We start from the raw sequence: 24843 nt of genomic DNA on the forward strand, positions 1-24843 counted from the left end.
TTAAGTCGATTATTGGGTGATCTTGGTGTGTCCATTTCCTCTTCTATCCCAGTTATTTGTGATAACTGAGCGGTTATTCACATTGTTAAGAACCCACCGATCTTTCATGAGTGCACATAATATATTGACGTCGATTGTCATTTTGTGTGTCCTATTTATATGATGATGTTATTCTCTTCATTATCTTCACACTATTGAATAACTTACTGATATCATGACCAAGCCTCTTTCAGGTGTTCTTCATCACCAGTTGTTTCCCTAACTGTTTGTGTCCTCCCTTTCCAGCTTAAGGGGTGGGGAAGGGAGGATGTTAACATAGATATTGATATTGGATCTCCTATCGTATTAGGCCCAAGAGAAGATCCGGACTAAGTGGCCCAACTAAATAGCCTAAAGTGTATCTTTATTCCTTTACTTGTAATTTTCTATGTAATCTTGTATATGCATTCTAGATATTTTTAGGTGTAAGAAGACAGATAAACAGATATTGAAACGAATTTCCCTTTCTCTTTTCTCTCTCATTTTCTCTCTTTAGTCTAGAGTTTTAGTACGTTAAATTCATGGCGATCTGTTGATTGTATGATCTGACACTGATTATTTTGATCCTAACAGATAATGTGTTTAGATGCTTGTGTTCTTATTTAAAATTTTGTGAATTTAATTCATGAGTGGAATAAAAACTTTTCAATATAAAGTTGCACCATGGGCATTCTTCAGTATTTCCTTTTTTTTTGGGTTTATTCGACATAAATTTGAAGTAGTTACATAAATATATTTGAATATCAAATAATAATTAAAAAAATTCCAAAAACGCCTTGATATTTTTCAATGTCGGGGCCTCGGGGAGTATGGTGTTTTGTTTTTCTTTTTTTTGGGGAGGGGGAGGGGTAAAGAGATAGTATTCCAACTTTAAGGTTCTACAGACGTAGATAAAACAACAGTTTCAGGGGGTGTCCTTGAATGAGATTGGGCTTGTACATAATTTGAAACGTTCATATTACAACTTGCAACTTTTCTAGGAAAAGCGTTTCCTACGTTGTCTACTGTCAAAGATTCAGTTGCACACAATGGAGGAAGCATCAAAATCTGCAGTTGGCCAAATGGTCAATCCTCATTGTCTGGTCTTGCCAGTGCATCTGCAACCCTATTCTGCTCGCGATATGTGTGCATCATGACTGGTTCTCCCAACGTCTGCATTAAGGACCTGTACTCAAGGATTACAATACAGTACACAGGTTGGTTAGTTGTGATCATGTTCAGAACAGTGTTGGAGTAACAATTAATTTTCACTGGCGTTAGATTTCTAGCAACAACTAATCTAAGGCCCTCAAGAATTGCAAGGAGTTCAGCTTGGGGTACACTAACATGTAGAATGTTTTTCACATAACCTAGCACCTACTTCTGTTTATGGTCCCTAAAGATTCCACCTATTTACTCATGCCCGGGTTGAAATTTCACACTCAGATCAATATTAAGGTTATAAACACCATGTTCAGGGGGATTCAATTGAGATAAATGATAGCAGTAGCCAGTAGGCTTGGAGTGGGTTCCATTGATTTCAATCAGGAGAGTGTATTCGATGGCTAAGGTTATGGTATGCTCTATAGGAATGTCAGCACTCTTATTATTGAAGAGATTTTCATTCCTAGTAATGTTTTTCTAACTTTTTACTATTCAATTATTATAGTATTCTTTTATTTTGTTATTAGATTATAACTGATAATAAATTAATTATTAGTCAATACGTGAATATATTGTTGGACGTAAATAGAAATTATAATGTTATCTCGCCGGGAGTATCCTATAGTTATATTAGATCAGTATATGATCTGTACAAGAGACAATTTTTTTTTAATCGTGAAATACTTGCACAATTAGCTATATCAAATAGGAATTGTCTTTATATGATTTCAAACAAAATTATAAAGGGGTATCTTCCCGCTTCTTCAGGTGGAACTCCAGGTTGAGGAGTTAATCAGAATGCTACCAATATATTAATATCCTTGGTTTGGTACTTAGGATTATAGTAAGTCAATTTGTACTTTTTAACACCAGCTTTGAATTCAATATTTGCTTTAGTCTCTGTTTGTGGTGACATAAATCCCTCCCTATAAACAGGTGGTAGCATATCGACAAATATTATTATTGTTATGCCGACCACCAGATCGTGAGTCTTTCCCAGGAGATGTTTTCTATTTACATTTTCGTCTCTTAGAAAGAGCGGTTAAACGATCGGATCAAACAGTCGTAGGTAGCTTGACCGTCATATCCGTCATTGAAACACAAACTAAAGCTGTATCGACCTATATCCCTATTGAAAAAAAATATCTTAGGATATTCGCTCTTCTCCTTGTTTTCTTTTTTAATGGTACTCGAAGGAAGAGATTCTATCATGATTCTATAATTTCCTTTTTTAAATTAGAGAACAGTAAATAATCTATATTCAATTTAATAAACTGCATAAACAAACGCGCGCGTGCTTATTTATATTTAACATATGTCCAATATTATAAATTTTTTGGTTCTATTTTCTTCTAAGGATCTTTATTAAAAGAATATTATGTAATTGTGTCACCAAATTCTCGAACAGAATAGTCTTGTAACAATAAAAAAAAAAAAAATTTATTCGAATCGAATATTTGTTTATTTTCTTTTTGATTGTCTTTATACAGAACGTCCCATTATATGGACTGTTTTTTCTACGAACGAAGCTCCATAAGCTGCTCAAATCCGGCAGTTCTATACAGCTGGCTGTTCTTTTCATTTTGTTATTTAGGTGCGTTTGATCATGAAAAATATTTATTTTTTTTGGAGTTAGAATTCTAAAAATGTATTTGATCATAAAATTTTGAAATTCAACTCTTTGAAGTTGAATTTCGAAATTTGAAATGCAAGAAAAACTTGATTTTACTTTTTTATTTCACTTCAATTTACTCTCAAAAATAAAAAATAACTCCAATTTATAATTATGACCAAACACAACTCTAATTCTAATTCTAATTTGACATTCACGATCAAATGCCTACTTTCTAGTACGGAGAAGAGTTAAAAATAATCTTGACATATTAAAATGATCTAAATATATCCTCATTTCGTCCATAGAATTGTTGGGTTCAAAATCGAGAGGGCGTCATGCAGAAGCTATTAGTTGCAAACCATTGTGGTGACAATTCAGAAGATACATAAAACAATATTAAAAAACTTAATATTATTATATTATTTGGCCAATTGGCCTACATATAAAGGAAACTCTTAAAAGACTACACTGTGGATGCTATTGTGTTGTGATATGAGAAGGGGTCTTCTATTTATAAAGTTTCAAAACCTTTCCTCCAAGAAAGATGTTAGCCAAATACGAAAAGAATTATATTTTTTCTTTCAGGAAAAGTAAAAGTAATTATGGTAACTTTTATTTTCCTTCTAAGAAAAAATAAAACTTAAATATAGTAAGAAAATCAGGACAAAAACCTAACAAATCTCCCCTTTTTGGCTTGATTTTATTCAAAATATTCTTGATCCTCCTTCTTCTTGTGCATGATCTTCGTTCTTCATATATATTCTTCGTATATCACTGTTGTTTGGCATGTTTAAAAATAGAGTTTTTGGGGTTAAAAAATATATTAGCCCTTTTCGGGTTAAAAATATTGGAACCTTTTTACAGGGTTAAAAGTGAGCTTTATTTTCAAATATGTGACAGCAAGAAGTTGAAAATATGATTGACAACTATCTCCACATGTAGCTTTTGAACATATATCTTCATTATCATCAAATTGGTTGCAGCTTGATTTTGAAACCGCTTTGAACCTGTTTAATCTTATCTCATCACACCATTGGATCATTGAACTGTAAGCTCTGATACAACTTGTTGGGTTCGAAATCGAGAGGGCGTCATGCGGAAGCTATTAGTTGCAAACCATTATGGTGACAATTTCGAAGACATATAAAACAATATTAAAAAGCTTAATATTATTATATTATTTGACCAATTGGCCTACATATAAAACCTATACATAAAAACTAATGGGAGAGAAAATCTCCCCCTAAACAAAACTCTTAAAAGACTACATTGTGGATGTTATTGTATTGTGGTATGAGAAGGGGGTCTTTTATTTATAGAGTTTCAAAACCTTTCTTCCAAAAAAGAGGTTAGCCAAATACGAAAAAGAATTATATTTTTTTCTTTCAGGAAAAGTAAAACTAATTATGGTAACTTTTATTTTCTTTCTAAGAAAAAAATAAAAATTAAATATAGTAAGAAAATTAGGAAAAAAATCCTAACAATAATTTCAGTCATTGAACCACAATTGTTAGTTTCTATTAAAGATGTCCCTCATTTTAGTGAAATTATTATGAGATGACATATATAGGATTTTAATTACAAAATTAATTTCTTTTTCATTGATTGAACTTTCATAAAAATATACATTTTTTTTAATTTATGATTAAATAACTAAATACTGTTGAATATTAAGCAATCATAATATTTATGTATTTCCGGGTAGTTCACTTTGATCTTTTCTAACAATCATATGTATCTAGTTGTAAGTATATTGGATGTATGTTCAGAGGCGGAGCTATAGTATAATTTACGAGTTTATTAAAAACTTTATTACTTCTATATATTTTGATATTATATATGTATTAATAAAAAGTCATTAAATATTTCTAAATTTTTGGCTCGTGAACACAATTATTATAGTATATATTAATTTAAACTAGATCTAAGAATTTATAAATTTTAAATTATCTGTGAAGTATGTTGCCTTTCTTTTAAACATGTTTGAATCTTTTCGTGTCTGCATTGTATTATTCTTATTCTTATTTTATTATATTAGTGTATAATTATGCTGTTGTACCTTATGCCTAGCTTGTTAATTTAAAAAACATTAATTTAAATAACCTCACTCCGTACATTAAAATTTTCCTCTAGAGATTCAACATGAGGAACTCACCAGCAAATTAATTCAAATTAGTGCTTACTAAGAAGAGGTTTTGAGTTGTAGGTGACAAAAAAGTTTTAAAATGAAATGTAGGTGACACAAGTCTTAATAATTGAACTGAGGTGACAATTACTTTATTATGGATTAAGAAAGTTTGATAAATTTGAGAATAGCCCACAAGTTTTTAAATTTATAGTTTGATCTAAATATTTACCTAATATAACAGGAAATGGAGGAAAAAAAGACGTCTTTCTCTCTCTTCTCATCCATTGCTGTATTTTTGTTGTTCATTGCTGCTGCTGCTTTATTCATCATCTACTGCTTCTTTATCATCATCTTCATCTTCTTCTTGTTGACCATTATCGTGGTTGTGTTGTTGTTATCACTACTGTTGCTATCCAATTTCTTAGGTCAAATTTTATTATGTACATCGCTTTTCACTTTGGCATTACTTCATAGGAGACTTTTGTAAGTCAAATTATGATATTTAGTTAATATTTTCATCTGGGTAACTGCAATTATGTTGTTTTTCCAACAATGGATAGAACTCAATCATGAATCCAACATAAGATCCATCTGTTTAAACAGATAAATCATCTGCTGTGGAAGATGAGATATCTATTTCAACAGAAGACTGATATGTTGGATTCGTGTTTATGGTTCTATAGGTCGTAACATGAATCGAACAGATGGGTCATCTGTTGCAATAGGTGATTTATCTGTTTAAACAAATTAGTTATCTGATCCAATGTGATAAATATCTATTGCAACATATTATTAACTTGTTGCAATAGAATCTGAACTCGATTCCAACAAATATATTATCTGTTACAACAGGATAAATATTTGTTGCAACAGACTATTAACCTGTTGCAACAGAACCCGAACTCGATTCTAACAGACAGTAATTATTTGTTGTAACATATTAGTAATCTGTTGCGATAGAACCTGACCTTGATTCCAACAGATTATATTCTGTTACAACAGGTAAGTCATCTGTTACAACAGGTTAATTAATGTTGGAACATGTTACTCATCTATTGGAATCAGCTTCAAAGGTGCCTCAGTACTGCAATATCAATCCCAATAGATATATAGTCTGTTGCAACATATGATTCACATATTACAACAGATACTCGTTTGTTGAAATCAGCTTCAGGGGAGTAACATGAATCCCAACAGGTAAGTAATATTTTAAAACTGACTACACATCTGTTGAGATTCATTTACGGCACTATGAAATCACTATTAATTTTTTTTACCAAATGACTATATTTACGTACCACTAATGGAGGGATCAATAACAATAGGGATGGATTGTCATGGTCAATGGATCGAGAAGAGCAATCGATATATATGGCGTTGGAACGAGGGTAAAATACTAGAGACGATAGTTATGACAGTCCAAAGTGATATTTCGTATAATGATTTGGTGAACTTAATCATCAGTTATTCTGGACTGAATTGTCAATCGGAAGAACTCATCATCAGCTATATGCACAACACCTTTAAAAATTAGAGGGTACTGCCTTCAACATAAACAATCAGGTGCAGTTGTATTCCTATCTTAGTGATTCATTCAGGCCGGTGTTAATGGTGTACGTGGTTGAAAAGACGAAGGAGAATGAGAACTAGAACATAGAAGAAGAAGAAGAAGAAGAAGAAGAATAAGACATCTTTGATGATAGGTTGGATGATCTAGACATGAATAGTCCAGATGATGATCAAACACCTACGCCTGTTGATGAGACCAATACGATGTGTAGTTCTTCTCAATCAACACAGTCTGGAAATCTTCAAGACGACGGGACCGACTTTTTTATTAGAATGTCATCCAAGGACAAGAATGAACTATCTACCACTTTGTTTATTTCTTGCTTGAAAAAAGATTTCAGAATAAAGAAGTGATTAATTCAAGCAGTGTCTTTTGCTTCTAATGTGCTAATTCGAACTGCAAGTGATGGTTGAGAGCAGTGAAGTACATAAGTTCTGACAAATTCGTCATTCATAAACATGTAAAGTATCACACATGTGGTTCGGAACATATCTCGGGCCAAAATCCTCATGCCAAGGCAAAGGTCCTCGGTGAATATTTCAGGAGTAGTTTCCCCAATGACAAAGGCCCTTCAACAAGTGTAAGACCCTATAAAATTCTCTCGTAGTCAGAGCTTTAGAGCGTGTTCAGTGAAGTGTTAATCCAATGCTAAAAGGTTGAGAAGTGTCTTCCTTAGTGAGAAGTATTTTGAACCGTGTAGAATTTCCGTCGATACCAAATTCGTCCAAATCCGACTCTCGAGCTAAAAGTTAGAGACATTTTAGTAAGACAGTATGCCACCTGGCACTTTAACGCGTTGCGGAGCTATCCAAAATAGCAATCATCAAAATCCAGTGAGCCTTCGTGATTATGGCCCGTCGCACCAAGGCTTAATTTCAGAATTGTCAATTTCCAGTGCACCAACACAATTCCATCGCATCGCGGTACATTTCCAGTTCGCAACCAAGGTGGCAATGTAATTCCATCGCGTCGCGCCATCAAGCAGTTTCTCGATTATCCAACTTCCAGTGAGCTGGTACGATTATAGAGCATCTCACCAGCATGTATAATTGGGATTCTTTAATTTAATTCCAAGGGCAAAAAGGGTCTTTTCCCAACCCCTATATATACTCCTTAACACGGGATTTAGCCTCATTTCACCCAAAATATCATTGTTTTCTCTTAAAGTTGTTCAAGAACAAGAGCTAGGGTTCCAAAATCAAAACCCTTCCTTCTTCTTCGAGAGAAATCAAGAAATCAAGAATCTCTCCAAGGGCTTTCAAGAAAGTGTTTCTCTAAGGTATGCAAATGTTGATTCTTGGGTCCCTTTCATCCAAGAAGCTCAAGAACTCTTTTCTAAATTTCAAAGCTCTTATGTTTATGTGTTTTCATGATTCATGTGAGTTGAAATTGATGTTCATGCTATTATAGAGTTGTGATTTATGTTTGTTTATAAGGTTTTCAAGCTTTGACCCTAGTATGTGGTAATCATGTGATGTTCATGATAAACCCTCTTCAAGTTTCTTGTTAAGTGGTGTGTTCATGTCAATTAAGTGTAGAAATTATTGAATAAGCAAAGCATGCTCCCCATATGCTTGATAAAATACTTATGTGAATGAATTAGAGCCATTATAGCATGTTGACTAGATATCCCCAATTTTGTGTAAGCCCATGCATGCCAAGTGTTTGATGTAAAACCTTATTGAATGGAGTATGATCCAATAGCATATCCCCTATGTTATTACATGTTTAGGATTCCTAAATGCTTAAAGTGATGCCTTAGTAATTGTGATGGTGAATGATTGTCCATGGTCTTGATTATTCAAGAATGTAAATTTTTACGATAATTCCAGTCGAGCCATGATTCTCAAAACTCAGCGATTTATAGAACTCTGTATTCTCAGACAGATACAGAACTTAAGAATCTCAGTACTCTCTGTAATCACCGTAATCTCAGTGTCACTAGTAATCTAGCCTCAGTTCTATACCCAGCTCAGATCTAGTAGTATTCAAGTGTTCAGTTCTGACCTCTATAGTAATCGAGTACTCTATTCAAAGCTCAGTGTCATTCAGTTAGATAACGAGATTTAGTAGTATTCTGTCAGATACGGAACCAAGTGAATTCATCTTAACTCAGTTAGATTATTCAAGAAACATGATCAGTATTAGATTCAACTTAGTTTGTGTTCAATTAAGAATCAGTTCAGAGTCTTTCAGTTGGGAGTAGGAGCTAGCACCGAGCGAGGGCAGTGATGGTGGCTCCCCATCAGAGAGGCAGAGTCATTAAGAGCAATCTTTGAACTCCAAAAATGCGTAGCCAGCACAAGATGTAGGAGTCACCCATCAGGAAAGGCTAGTCACCCATCAGATAGGCTTAACTTCCTGCGAGGGTCACCCGTCAGATAGTCTTGACCAGAGAGATTTTTACCCGTGGAATGGTATTGACACCCTTCCAGCTGGGGTTACAGGTTGAATCCCACCAGTTGAGATTTGGGGTATGTCGATTACATGACTACGTCCAACAGTTGCAGTTTCAGTATCAATCTTCAAAAATCAAGCTGTCAGATACAGTCATCTATCTCAGTGAGAAACTCAGATAGTTTCATTGATTCATGGACCACCCATTAGATAGGCTTGGTCCCATATAAAGTTATTCAGTATCAGATCTAGAAATTACTCATTAGATAGGCTTGATCTCAGTCTCAGATTAAGTTGAGTATTCTTGTTATCAGATCTAGAGATCACCCATCAGATAGGCTTGATCTCAGTCTCATATTTAGTTGAGTAATTTCATTATCAGATCCTGAGATCACCCGTCAGATAGGCTTGATCTCAGTCTCATATTCAGTTGACTAATCTCATTATCAGATCTAGAGATCACCCATCAGATAGGCTTGATCTTAGTCTTAGATTCAGTTGAGTATTATTGTTATCAGATCTAGAGATTACCCGTTCGAAAGGCTTGATCTCAGTCTCATATTCAGTTGAGTAATCCATTATCAGATCTCGAGATCACCGTCAGATAGGCTAGATCTCAGTCCCATATTCTATTGAGTAATCTCATTATCAGAACCTGAGATCACCCATCAGATAGGCTTAATCTCAGTCTCAGATTTAATTGAGTATTCTTGTTATCAGATCTAAAGATCACCCATCAAATAGGCTTGATCTCAGTCTCAGATTCAGTTGAGTATTTTTATTATCAGATCTAGAGATTACCCGTTAGATAGGCTTGATCTCAATCTCAGATTCAGTTAAGTATTCTTGTTGTCATATTCGGACATGATCTTTTCTTATCATTGATAATGGATTCTGAAATCATCCATTAGAGAGGTTTGATCTCTGATGCAATCAGTCGAGAGTAGAAAGCTCAAAATTTAGTCAATGACGTGAGTATATTTAGTCAATCATCTTCAGTATCCTCAAATTTTAAGATCACTCATAAGATAAGACTGATCTCAACTCCAGTACTCAGTTATCAGTATCAGATGATTTAGTTGTTCAGTATCTCAGTATTAGTAGTGAGTTCAGATGTTAGTAATGCAGTACCCGAGTTTCATTATTCAGAGTCGTGATGATTGTGATTATGGTTTGTGTATTCATGAATGTGTTCTCATTCAGTACTCTCATGATTATTCAGTTAAGTAATTGTTCATGCAAAAGCCCTTTTATTTAGCCTTACCTCGTCTGCATACTCGGTATATTCCCATACTAACGCATTTATGCTATGGTGTTCTATTTGACACCATAGGTTCAGAGGCATGAGACCCAGAGTACTCTTAGCAGTTCAGTCCCAGTCAGCAGCAGTAGATGTAGCAGTGAGTCCTCTTCATTCGAGGATGATCCTTTTATCATTTTTGTATTAGATTTGGTTTAATTTCAGTAGACGGAGTTAGTTGGGGACAAGTCCCATCAAATCCACAGTTCAGACAGTTTAGAGGCTTTTCGGACAAAAGTATCAGTATTTAATTTTTAAATTTTAAGTATTTTTAGATATTTTGAACCTTATGACCAGTTTTCCCATTTATTATCTATATTATGCAGTGTTCAGGTACAGATTTCAGTAGAGGGTTGGCTTGTGGTCCTTCAGGATTATGAGCACCGTGTGACATTTCAGTTCCAGAAAAATTGGATCATTACAACAAGGGTTATGGCCAATCAAATCCTTACGGAATTGGGTGTCCTGTTCAGTTATTGGAAGATATATACGGCCATGGGGATTGTCAAGGACTTGATTAGGGGAACACTCGAGCATGGGTATGCAGTCCTGGATGCCTACAGTTACACAATTGAGTTGACAAATCCCAAAAGTAAGACGGCATTACATCTTGATGAAAATGGAAGGTTTAAGTACTTTTTTGTATCTTATGGTGCTTGGATTCTTGATGAAAATGGAAGGTTCAAGTACTTTTTGTATCTTATGGTGCTTGGATTCTTGATGAAAATGGAAGGTTCAAGTACTTTTTCGTATCTTATGGTGCTTGGATTCAAGGTTTTCGATATTTGAGAAATGGCATAGACATCGATGGTACCTTTTTGAGGAGTAGGTATAATGGAGTTCTACTAGCAGCGGTGGCGCAGGATATGGAGAATCACATCTTTCCTATCACTTTTTATGTAGCAGACAAGGAATGTGATGCCTCTTATGGATTTTTTTAATAACTGCGAAGCTGCATCGAAGATACTGAAGAGTTGTGTTTTGTATCGGATAGGCATCCAAGTATTCCAAAGATGGGTTCATGTTTCTTCACTTCAGCTTACTTTGGTTGTTGCATCAGGCTTCTTGGAGAGAACATTCAGACCAACTTTCAGAATGAAAGGGTCGTTACCCTTTTTTATAAAACAGTTAAAGCATATAGTAGAGAGGAGTTTTTAGACCATTTCAATCAAATAACGGATGTGAATCCCAAGGTAGCAAAATTTCTCGTATGTGTCACTTTTGAGAAATAGACTCGACCATTCTGTCTGACAAATAGGTATATTCTTATCGATTTTAATGTCTTGTTTGAGTTACAAGTTTAGTATGATGTCATACTAAGTGATTATTTTGTATAGGTACAATATTATGACATCAAACGTAGCTGAATCGGTGAATTCATTATTTGGCGATAAAAAAGAATTTTCCATCAAGGCTATGTTTGAAAAAATAAGCCAGAAGTATGGCAAATTTTTTAACGAAAGGCTTGTAAAGTTCAAGTGCCCAAAAAAATCCGATTTGTTCTCGAAATTGAAAAAATAACATCAACGAACATCAGTTTAGGGAATAGGTTATTACCTCATAAAATAGCAGATTACAAATTTAGTATCACCGGTCATTGTAATGTTGCCACGATCGATCTTCAAACAAGATCTTATACGTGCAGAGTTTTGACTTGGACAAAATACCCTGTCCACTTGCTATGGCAGCGCTTGGAGCTCAATACGATCATAAATATGGAGCTGAAGTTTATAAGCACTCCTGTCAATATTATCCGATGGAAAAATATGAAATGGCATATAGTGGGCATATTACTCTGGTGCCTCCCGAAGAATCTTGGGTTGTTCCTGCAGATCTTATGGGGAGACTAATAACTCCTCCACATATTGACCCAAGCACTATCAAACCAAGAAAAAATTAAAGCCATATAAGAGGAGGCGTGGAGTTGGAGAATCATTTTCATCAAGAAGAAACAAGTGCTCTGTATGTAAGCGCGTTGGCCACAAAAGAACTACATTCCCGGATCGTAATCCACCATGATCATTCTAATTGCAGAAACTTGTTTAGTTGTTTGTTGTGGACTTTTATATATTTAACTCAATGTTGTGAACGTAATGTTATCATTTATTATATATAAAATATCTTTTTAATAACTTGTGCATCAATAAAAAGAGGCAAAACATGAACTGTTAAACAATACAGCAGACCACGAGTACTTTTAACAGATTACCCATCTGTGGCAAAAGATGGACATTAGCTGGAAGAACACAACATAGTTCTATAAAACTGGAGTATTTTCCTCCAACAGATGATAAATTTATTGCAACAGATGGATAATCTGTTGACAGAAACCCGATGACCAATCTATTCCAACACATGGTCCATCTGTTGAAAGAACTTAAAAGCCAAAATTGATATTTCTACTGGATTAAAAATTGCTCCTTACCTCCAACCGTCGACATGTCAATAGACAAAATGAAAATTGAATAAGAATTAAAAAGTCAAAGTCGACTAAAAATAAATTTTTCAGTAAACGAAAAATAAAATACATTAGGTATAGATCCGATATAGAAAAATTAAAATGCATACGTTAAAAGAAAAAACACATTATCATTATTATTATCATCATCATCATCATCATTAATAACAGTCGACCAATTAACTCGCAGTAGCAGGATCCTCATCAGCCTCTGCATCTCTCTGAACATCGTGGCTCTCACGGTGACCAACTCCCTCTATACGTAATTAACCTACCTCTGAATTTTCCGTACTGTGTCACACAGAATAGCAATGTCCCAAACAGGATCAATCATAACTACAACATGCATTAATTAATAAATGTAAAGAAAAGAGTCCAAATGTAATATAATGTATACTACAAACTGGTAGATTTACACCAAAAAAAAAAACTTACCTCAACGATAAAGGAATATGCTCTTAGAAGAGAAGTTGTTGAAGATGTCACACAAAAAGAAAAAATGCAAAAAATAAATAAAGTTTAGCAGAATGAAGATTAAGGAGGGACCTATTTATAGAAGATTGAATCTGGATGTGTAAGGACAAAAGGCACGTCTGTTAAGCTCCATTGTATTAATTACATTCAAACTGGTGGTATTTTATTTTCTGTCAAAAGTCGCAACTTTTTCATTAACATTAATACTTCTCACCTTTTCAAAATAGTTTTGAGAAGACTTGATAACAACCATTATTATTGAGCCGTTGCAAAAGATCATCCATCTGCCGCAATAGATTTACCATCTGTTGCAACATATAGATTATCTGTTGTGACAGATGGACCATATGTTGGGGATGTTTTGATTTCTTCTAACAGCTGATTCATTAGTTACAATAGATGGAGAATTCAATTCATCAGCTGTTTTGAATGTGTTAGATAAAAAGTCATGACTCCGCCTCTTTTTTAATAGTCATCACATACGTGCAGATGAATAAATAATATCTGGTCTGTCATAACAGATTTATAATCTGTTTCAACATATGGATTATTTGTTGCGACAGATGGACCATATGTTAGAGGAGATATTTTAATTTTTTCCAACAGTTGATTCATCAGTTACAACAAATGGAGATTTTGATTCATCAGCTATTTTGAATGTGTTAAGATAAAAAAAGTCACAACTCTTCACACCTCTTTTTTAATAAACATCATATGCATGCAGATGAATAAACAACACAGTAGTGTCTTTGATGGGGTAGAAAGAATAAGGTGTGTCCAATGGATCCACTTTCATGCGTGGGAGTTATGTATTATTGATCAGTCTACTGCGACAGGCACACATAAAGTGCAATAATTTTATGAATGCAGTTTTTTTACCAATTAGACACTGATCCTTCAAATAAGATCCTGCATTGTACAGTTTAGTTTGGTAGATGCAAACTGATAAGGCCAAAGGGTTCTAAGACGGTGTTGTCGATACCCTGTTACAATTTAATGATGGTCTATGCTCATGCTTTTGTGTTAAGATTAGGGAAGGGTTCAAGTTTTTGGTGGCAGTGTAAATATCTAATAGTGATTGGACCAGTTTTAATGGCACAATGGACTTCTTGAAAGGCCTCCGAAGCCTCCCACTGTAGCAAACAACGATGGAACCAATAGAAATTCCCCAATTCTAAATTTATATGGATGGTTACTGGAGGAGACTTTTATACAGCAGAAGGTGCTTGGGAGAATACCTGTGCGAAAAGGGGGAGGTGGAGAAGGCCATATATCATCTCAGACCTTATTTAAAAGGAAACACAGGGGAGTGATCAAGGAAATTCTAGCGAATATGGCCAATGAAATTGACATGAGAAACAGAAAAACCGGATGAGCTTCAAATATGGAAGTGTATCCAAATATAAAAATTTGTCAGTCGTTGAAAAAAAATGGTCAACAAGACTGAATCTGAACACTTTTCTAGAGAATGCAACTAGTGAGCATGGCCTCAATGAAGACTCTCACAGAGAGCAGGACCAGAACTCTAAGGAAGAAGTTTTTCGAGCATAGGAAATTGAAATGATTATCGATCAGTTAAAACCTGAACCAACTACTCCTAAATTAAAAATACAGGATCAAGCCAAGATAGCAATTTCTCAAGTTAAACTTGCATCCCATTCCTCTTATTTATGACTCTGTTCAGGCCGATGGCAGCAGAAACAAAAAGGTCCAAAGTTGGGCAGAAATCCCATGCCTTGTTGTTTTCACTGCCTTTGACCTAAATAGAGCCATAAAAAGGAGGCATGGGATGCAATTTTAACTTGAGAAATTGCCACCTTGGCTTGATCCCGTATTTTTAATTTAGGAGTAGTTGGTTCAGGTTTCAACTGACCGACAATCGTATCAATATCCTATGCTCGCAACACTTTTTCCTTAGAGTTGTGGTCCTGCACTTTGCGAGAGTATTCATTGAGGCTATGCTCACTAGTTGCATTCTCTAGCAAAGTGTCCAGCTCCAGTCCTGTTGACCATTCTTCTTTTACTTCAACGACTGATGGATTTTCATTTTTGGATACTCTTTCCCATTCGCAACTCATCTAGTTTTTTCATTTTTCATGTTAATTTCATCAGCCAATTTTGCTACATTCTTCTTCCTACCCTGTGTTTCCTCTTAAACAAGGTCTGAGATGATATATGGCATTCTAAACCACCCCCTTTCCACACAGGTATTCTCCCAAGAACCTACTATTGTATAATAGTCTCCTCTAGTAATCCATCTATATAAATTTGAACCAGGGGAATTTCTATTAGTTCCATCAGTGTTTCTTGTAGTGTGAGGCTTTGGAGGCCTTTTAAGAAGTCTATTGAGCCATTAAAACTGATCCAATCACTATTGAATATTTATACTGCCGCTAAAAACTTGAAACCTTCCCCAAACTTGACACAAAAACATGAGCATAAATGGTCATTAAATTATAACAGGGTATCGACATCACCTACTTGGTCCCTCAGCCTTAAGTTCGAACCTAATAATCTTAATTGTAAAATGTCATATCTTGTTTGAAGAATTAATGCCTAATAGGTAAAGAACAAATATTCACAAAATCACTATACTGGATGTGTGTTTACACGATAGGTTGATCAGTAATACATACCTCCTACATATGAAGTGGTTCCATCTGCAAGTAGCTTATTTCTCCGAACCCATCTTTACTCTAGCCTTTAATGCTGGTCGGAAAAAATGGATCCAGTATCACTTCCTATTATCTACAAATAAGAGAAATACATTTGATGTCAAACAAGAGAAGAAGAAAAAGAACATTACAAAAGGGTAACACAAAATTGAGAAAATTAACAGATGACCAATCTGATGCAATAGATTGCCCATCTGCTCAACCGATGAGACATCTGTTACAAAATATGGATGACCTGTTGCAACAGATGGGTCATCTGTTGGAATAAATCAAACCAACCTTGGTACTGGTTTGATTTTTTCAAACAGTTGCTCCGTCTGTACAAAAGGGTAACGCAAAATTGAGTGAATCAATAGATGACCAATGGTTCGTTCATTCAAGACTAAAAGTCATCTTTCCTTCAATTTTCTCAATAAATAAGAAACTAGTAGTAGGTAAATAATCAATAGCAATAGATGTAAATATCTAATTTAAATAACATCTAAAGAAGAAGATGAGATGGAAAGAGCAATAGTGAACTATACTTGCAATGTGAAAAAAGTAAAGGAATCAAAACATCCAGTTCAGTCGAGAAAAGATATTGATCGATTAAGATCTAAAAGGATCCTCATCCGAAAGAAGAGAGAAAAAAGAGGCAAAAAGAAAAGAAAGAGAATTGAGAATAAAGAAGAAAGAGTAATAAATGAGTTTAGTTGTCTTGAGTCTTACTTATGTTATGGCTGAACGAGAGAGTATTCTTCTAGATATGGGTTTTAAATATTCATTAATAACTTTTCACTTTTGAGGGACACGAGGAGACGGTGACATTGAAAAGACCAGATAAGGCTACTCGCTCAGGAGATTTTTGAGTTATCCAAGTAATATTTTTTACCGCCTTAGTATTTTAACTTTTTTTATCTCGGACAGAAAATACCTAAATTGCTTTTAAAAAAAAGGGTCTTAAAATATCTAAGTGCAACAGATAACAATTTTTGTTCAAAATTTTCCAAAGTTCAGTCATCCATCGCAACAGATGTGTAATATGTTGCAACAGATGACTTAATCTGTTTGATTAATTTCAACATAAACCACATTTGTTGCAACAGGTTGAACATTTGCTTTTATACAATTTCAAATGATTGCACATGTTAGACTAATACCTTTAGGGGTCGTTTAGTAGAGAGTATTGTAAAATATAATGCATGCATTAGTTAATGTGTATTGCTAATACCTTGTTTGGTATGACTTTTTGCCTATGTATAACTAATGCAAGTATTAGTTATACACTCTATTGTATATTGAAATGTGTATTAATAATACACTCTATTTCCTATGTATTAGTAATACAAAGACTTTAAACACATGCATTAACTTATTAAATGGCCTTAATACCCCTCAATTTTTCTTTCAAAATATTTCACCATTCCTTTTCCCGCCATTTTAATTTGCACTAGTGAATCTTTTCAAAATATTTCACAATTTATTTTTCCACTATTTGAATTTACAATAGTGAATGGTTGATTTAAATAACTATAACATATTTTTCTTTGCTTCAAGAGTCTTTAAAAAAAATTTAAAAAATTGAGACTATTTCTTAATTTTATGTCTTGTATTTTATTTTTGTTTCGACTATGTTAATCCGTCAGCGTAATATTTTTGGACAAAGATAAAGGTCTTGCAATTAATCCTAAAACTCTATATAATAGTTCTACAATATTAATTATGTTTGAAATAACAAAAGAACTTTGTTTTAAAAAAGTGTACAAAATCAAAGAAGGGTGTTTTTGTAAACAAAAATTTCTTTTATAGAAATTATGTAAGATGTATTATTTCTTATACATCAAACCAAATAATGTATAAGAAATAACACATGCATAACTATTACAAGCATAAATAATACAAGTATTACTAATGCAAGCATTACTAACGCACTATATTTTGCATTGTTCTTATACACTCTACCAAACGACCCCTAATTGATTAATCTAGGACCAGGGGTGAGTTCTCATAGGATCAACTACAACTTTAATTGAGTATTGGCAATTGAATTATGAGACGGTATTATGTTCCTCCCGACCATAGTCGTCGATCGATCACTCTCAGCTGAATCGATTCTTACTACCTCATATGTTAGACCAATACCTTAATTGATTAATCTAGGAGCAGGGTGAGTTCTCATAAGGTCAACTACAAATTCAATTGAGTCTTTTGGTAATTGAATGATGAGACAGTATTGCGTTTCTCCCGACCAGAGTCATCGATCGATCACTCTGAGCTGAACCGATTCTTACCACCTCATAGTTAGACCAATACCCTAATTGATTAATCTAGAACCAGGGGTGAGTTCTCCTAGGGTCAACTACAACTTCAATTGAGTCTTTTGGCAATTGAATGATGAGATGGTATTGCATTCCTCCCGACCAGAGTCATCAATCGATCACTCTGAGCTGAACCTATTCTTACTACCTCATATATTAGACCAATACCTTAAATTGACTAATCTAGGACCAGGGGTGAGTTCTCGTAGGGTCAACTATACATTCAATTGAGTCTTTTGGAAATTGAATGATGAGATGATATTGTGTTTCTCCCGACCAGACTCATCGATCGATTACTCTGAGCTAAACCAATTCTTACCACCTCATATGTTAGACCAATACCTTAATTGATTAATCTAGGAATAGGGGTAATATCTATAGGGTCAACTACAACTTTAATTGAGTCTTTTGGCAATTGAATAATGAGACGGTATTACGTTCCTTCTGACTAGAGTCGTCGATCGATCACTCTGAGCTGAACCAATTCTTACCACTTTATATGTTAGACCAACACCTTAATTGATTAATCTTTGATGAAGGGTGAGTTCTCATAGGGTCAACTATAACTTTAATTGAGTTTTTTGGTAATTGAATGATGAGATGATATTGCGTTCCTCCCATCCAAAGTCATCGATCAATCACTTTAAGCTGAAATGATTCGTACCACCTCATATATTAGACCAATACCTTAATTGATAATCTAGGACCAGGGGTGAGTTCTCATAGGGTCAACTACAACTTCAATTGAGTCTTTTGGCAATTGAATAATGATATGGTATTGCATTTCTCCCGACTAGAGTCATCGATAAATCACTCTGATCTGAACTAATTCTTACCACCTTATATATTAGACCAATACCTTAATTGATTAATTTTAGACCAGGGGTGAGTTCTCATAGAGTTAACTACAACAGATGGCAGCCCCTATTTAATAATACAACAGATGGGTAATCTGTTGTGACATGTGACAATCTATTTGATAATTTACAACAGATGGGTAATCTGTGCCAACAGATAGGTAATCTGTGCCAACAGATGGGTAATCTATGCCAACAGATTACTTAATCTATTTGATAATGTACAACAGATGAGTATCTAATGCAATAGGATGAACATTTATTTTTATACAATTTCAATTGAGTTCATATACCTAAATTGATTAATCTAGGACCAGGGGTGGGTGAGTTTATAGGGTCAACTACAACTTTAATTGAGTCTTTTGGCAATTGCATGATGAGAGGGTTAAAAATTATGCATATCTTTTATAATTTTAAAAAATAAGTAAGATCAATTCAGATCAAATTAATATTTTCAAAACTTGTCATTCTTTTTAAAAATACAAATCAACCCATACAAATCATCCAATTGTGAGAAAAATGTTTCATCATTTCAAATCTCGAGTTCTCTCTCTTTTCTCTTTCTCACTTAATTATACAGTACAGATAACAACTACAACTACTCGACAAATTGCTCTACCCTTCATAACAGATTGATTTTCTTCTCATTTTTTACCACATAGGTGTTATTTTTTACTTTATTATTGCTTGTATCAGTCATTTTCTCTATCTTCGTAGGTAACAGAGTTCGAGAAGAGTTATATATTTGTTATTTTTTCTACAAAATAAGGGCTTTTAAGATAATGATGAAAAAGAAAAATTTTAGTTGTATTATCTTCGAGAATGAGTTTACAATTTTGAGTTTTGATGGTAAAATCATAGAAAGAACTTGAGAAAACCCTAGTTTTATTTGCAGTATTTTGTTGACTATCGTGGTATTGTTGGATAGTGTTTGTGGTGGTGGTGGACGTCGTCATCGTGGCACTGGTGGTGGATATTAGTGGCATTGGTTGGTGGTGTTTATGGTGGCTATCAATGGTGTCGGTATTCGTGGTATTTATGGCATTGGTTGGTGGTGTTTGTGGTGATTGTGGCTGTTGGTGTGTCGTTATTGGTGGTGTTTGTAATGTATTTTTTAAAATTTATGCATACATCAATTTTATTATAATTTTTGTTTTCTGTTATTTGTAGGTAAAACATGTCTCCCAAAAGAAAAGAAAGTTAAAGTGGATCAACGTCTAACCACCCCCAAAAAAAGGCTACAGTACAGAGGGATTCAGAGGAGCTTCCTGAACAATCCCAGTCAGGGAAACAAAGTAAAGCTGAGAAGAGATATAAAAACAACATTGAGGGAGGTGGACAGGGGTCTGTAGATGGTGATGAAAAAAATACAAGTGAGAAAGACGAGGAATTAGAGAGTGAGAAAGAGAAAGAGAAAAAGTATGATCATCAACATGATGATAATGGATCACCAATAAGGCATGAATTAATAACGACATCCCAGCATGATCCTATCAAAACTTTTAGCATTGATAAGTTTTAAGTTGTGATGCCGATAAATGACAAAAATACAGAAGAAGAACTAACTGGTGAAATTGTACTTAAATGTCAGATAGGGAGTAAATTTATTTGTTTTAGGAAAAGTATGAAGGACGAAAACATAGATGGACTTTTTAAGAAAAGCTGCTTTGGACTCTTTCTTGAGATGGCTAAGGACTCCCCTGCCCGTTTCCCAATGAGGATGGTATATGGTCTTCTCAAGCATAGGATTAAGTATGTAGGGGATGATGAAGATCTGAAGGAGAGGGGAAACAAAATATGTATGAAATCTAGATCAACTACTGTAGCGTGTCGGTTTGTTTTGGCTTGCAAGATTTTGCCATAATGACAGGATTAAGATGCCATCATCCAGAAGAACCACCTATCGCCAAGGGAACACCCCATAAAAGATCTAAGGCAAGAAAACGTAAGGAAAAAATAGATGGGTTATTTGACATTGTTCAACGTGGCTACAAAGCATCAGATTTGTTGATATATCTCATCGATAAAATCATACCAAAGTAGTACAAGACGCAATTATGCTTAGTTTGGTTTGCCCATTCAGTTATATTGGCAAGAGACGTCAACAAGGTCATAGAAGATGATTTATTGGCGCGTGCTGAGGATTTTGATAAATTCAACAATTATCCCTGGGGATATGATAGCTTCTACTTGACTATCCAATATTTACTAACAAAGCTATCCTCAGGGATGACCACATTATACAGTTTTTCTTGGGATTTCATGGTAAAATTAATCACTATTTTAACTCATCCATTAAGTTATATTAAATATAGTTAGTTATTATGAATTTTTTTTCTTGCTTCCTGTTTACATTTTTTAGGCTTGGGAATTTGAAGTCATTCTTCCCCTCCGAAAGCAGGTAATGGATTACTCGAATGAGGTTTCCCATCCAAGGATGTTTAGGTGGTTGGATGCAAAGTGCAACACCAAAATTAAGGAGATTGATCTCTTTAACCTTCCAGATGATACAGTACGTCTTCTTCAAGTCAAATAATTTTACTCAATGAAAGATATTGAACAGATGTTATATCTGGTGCAACAGATATTATATCTGATGCACCAGATGGGACATCTGTTGCGACAGATTACCCATCCTATGCTAACCGGTGCAATAGATGGATAATCTATTATGACAGATAATTGATATCTTGCATCAGATTACCCATCTGTTGCTTTAGTCCTCTGAACCCGACTCCTAACAGATTAACCATCTACTACAAATTATGCAACAGATGTGTAATCTGATGTAACATATTGTTAATACACATTATAAATCATCTATTGTAGAATATGTAACCCAACAGACTACCCGTCTTGTGAAACTGGGGTAACAGATTGGTGATCTGTTGTGACAGATGATTGATATTGTCCATCAGATTATCCATATGTTACTCTGGTTCTCTGAACCCAACTAAAATAGATTTTAACCATTTACTGCAAACTATGTAACAGATGGGTAATCTGATGCAATATATTATTAATCTGTTGTAGAATTTGACTGTTAAAATACTAACCCAACTGTGAAAATTATTATATTATATGATTTAAATGTAACTATCTTTTTTTCTAAGTTGTGCATCCATGGATCGTGCCTACTGAGGAGGAGTTGGTGATGACTTTTTATATTACTCTAGGTCATGTTGATACTATAGAAGACCTAACAGTGGAGTTAATAAGGAAGGAATTGGCTGGAGCAATAGCCATAACAAGAGAAGTTAGACAAGGTCAGGCTAATGTTGAGGCTCTTCATGACCAACCTACTAAGGCAGATCTGGGTGCTTCTTCTGGTGGAGTTGTTGATGTTGGTGACAGGCATGCTGATGCTACTACCACTCGTGATGATGAGCATATTGATGCTCAAGAAAAAATAAATATGTTTGAAAATACCCCTTTACACCCTTACACAGGTCTCTCTCACCCCTTTTTACCCTCGTGTTCTCGTTGTAAATGCGAAGAGTGCAAGGATAGCCAGGATAAACTCTTTGAATAAGTAGAGGCTATTTCTAAAGCTATCGAGAAATTCAAATTCAAGAGAAGTGTCATACTATCCAATAAGTTGAGGGAGCGATAGTGTTGGTTAGGAGAAAGAAAAGAGCAATAACCACGTACTCTCCTATCAGAAATCAAAAATAATTATAACTCCTCCCTCTAAAAAAATTGTTGAAGTTCAGGGGCCATTCAAAAAGGTGGACATATACATGGAACTTGGCACCAAAGAGAAAAGGGATTTGCGACAGGCCAAGAATGCCAAGCCACGCGAACCAGATTACCCCAGGCCTCCCTTTTCCCCCCAAGACTTCCAGACTATGACAGTTATGCGGATGTGTTACGAGCACAAGGTAAGTTTACTTTTTCTAAACTACCCTTCTAATCTAATCAATCCCATGAAGAAGAAGCTACGCAACAGATGTGAAATCTGTTGCAATAGCTGGGTATTCTGGTGCAACTGGTAGTGGTTTTCTTGCAACTTACTATCTATCTGTTGCATAAGTTGTGTTGGATTATTGATTCAAAGAATCCTATGAAACAAATAGACCATCTTTACAATTACTAACCAATTTAAAAATTGTCTTCTTATATCACAGCATGTTGACAAAATTCTCTGCCTCATGAGGAAAAGGAAATTAACGCATCCAGAAGCTTATGACGCTGCCGATAGGATAATAGACCTCGACTTCTATAGGAAGCTCAAAGATAAGTACGATCAACTCAATAATGCCACATTAGACTGTGGCGTGACATTTGATTTCTTAGTTTCTATGTTGGACTGGGATGAAGAAGAAATAATAAAATATGTTAGAAGGGAGAGGCCAAATCCACACGGCAAGAGCTGGACCGAGGCAAAGAGGATTCTTGCAGTCATTAGCGTGAATGGAATACATTATCGGGCTGTTGAGATACTACTCGAGGAGGAAAAGATCAAATTTTATGATTGCAATGAGCCTCTCATTGACGATGTCGATCTTTTTCTCCTCGTACAGCCACTGATGAAGCTGTTGCCCATTTTGTTGAGAGAGAGTAAATTGATGAATCATTTTACAAAGAAAGTGTTGATGAAGAAATCATGGGATTTTGAAGGTCAAAACAAGGGCATGACCCTTCCAAAAAATAATGTCGGTTACGCGAGCAGCTCGCACGCTCTTACATACATCAAATGTTTGCTGACTGGAACAGAAATGGTCGAGCCAGCGACCTTTCTTAGAGACAACGTTGTGGCAAACCTGCAAGAGGTCTGGGCTTATGGAGTACTAACTATATGCTTGGAGCCTGTGTATATAGAAGAACTTGTGAAATAACAATTTTTTTATTTCAAATCACACTTCACTTTGCTTTAAATTACATGTACATGTAGTGGCAATAATTTTTTTCTAATGAATGACAGTTGAGTTTTTTATAATGTAATAGATTGTCAGTCTGTTGTAAAATATATTCTATCTATTCTGTCAGATAGTTTATCTGTTGCAATAGGTTGGTCATCTATTGCATTATGCCGATGTTATTTCTATAAATAATCTAAAAGACTTAATACTACATAGAATATAAAAGACTCAATACTACAAAAGAAGACCCTATAACCTTAGATAAACTAATTACTACAATATTCGAATTAGAATATTATTTAATAAAACATCTTAAGACTAGAAATAATAATAAATGAAAAGCTATTCTTTTGCTAACGATATACGATTAAGATATTGGTTTTTAAACGAAGAAGTAAAACAAAAGGCAGAGAAAGAAGAACTATAAATATTTTTAAGTATTTATTTAAATTTATTAAAATGTATAGACACTTCACAATCAGAATTATTCAAAGATATGTAAGTGAAATAAGTTGGGAATTACAGGAAATTAGTATTTACATATCTAATCATAATAAAAGAATAAGCCATTATAAGAGACGTTGTGACCAAGTAATTATTCCTTTAGGGTAAAAATACATGAAAACGCATCCCTTTGCGAGACAAATACAAAGAGAATATAATCATTTATATAAAAAAATTAGACAAAGAAATAATATTTTAAGAATAGAACAAAGACTAATAAATCAAATAGAAATAATAGAAACTACAGAATTACCAGAAGCAATCATTATTTTAGACTTTATAAATTTAGTAAATTGCATAAATCATATAAGCTTGTTAAAGGGTAGATTGGAAAGTGTTAGATGTTGTATAGACTATAGAAATTTTAAAATACAAACGGCTAGAAAACAGTGCAGTAACAATACACTCCCGTTAGGATAAAGAATAATAGTGAAAAAATAAATAATTTAAAGAATCTAGAATATTTATATCTAACAATCCCAACTGAAAAGAAATACAGACGTTTTAAAGATAATTCTCTTATT

Source organism: Capsicum annuum, chromosome 10 (genome assembly GCF_002878395.1).
Source record: "Capsicum annuum cultivar UCD-10X-F1 chromosome 10, UCD10Xv1.1, whole genome shotgun sequence".
Taxonomy (NCBI): domain Eukaryota; kingdom Viridiplantae; phylum Streptophyta; class Magnoliopsida; order Solanales; family Solanaceae; genus Capsicum; species Capsicum annuum.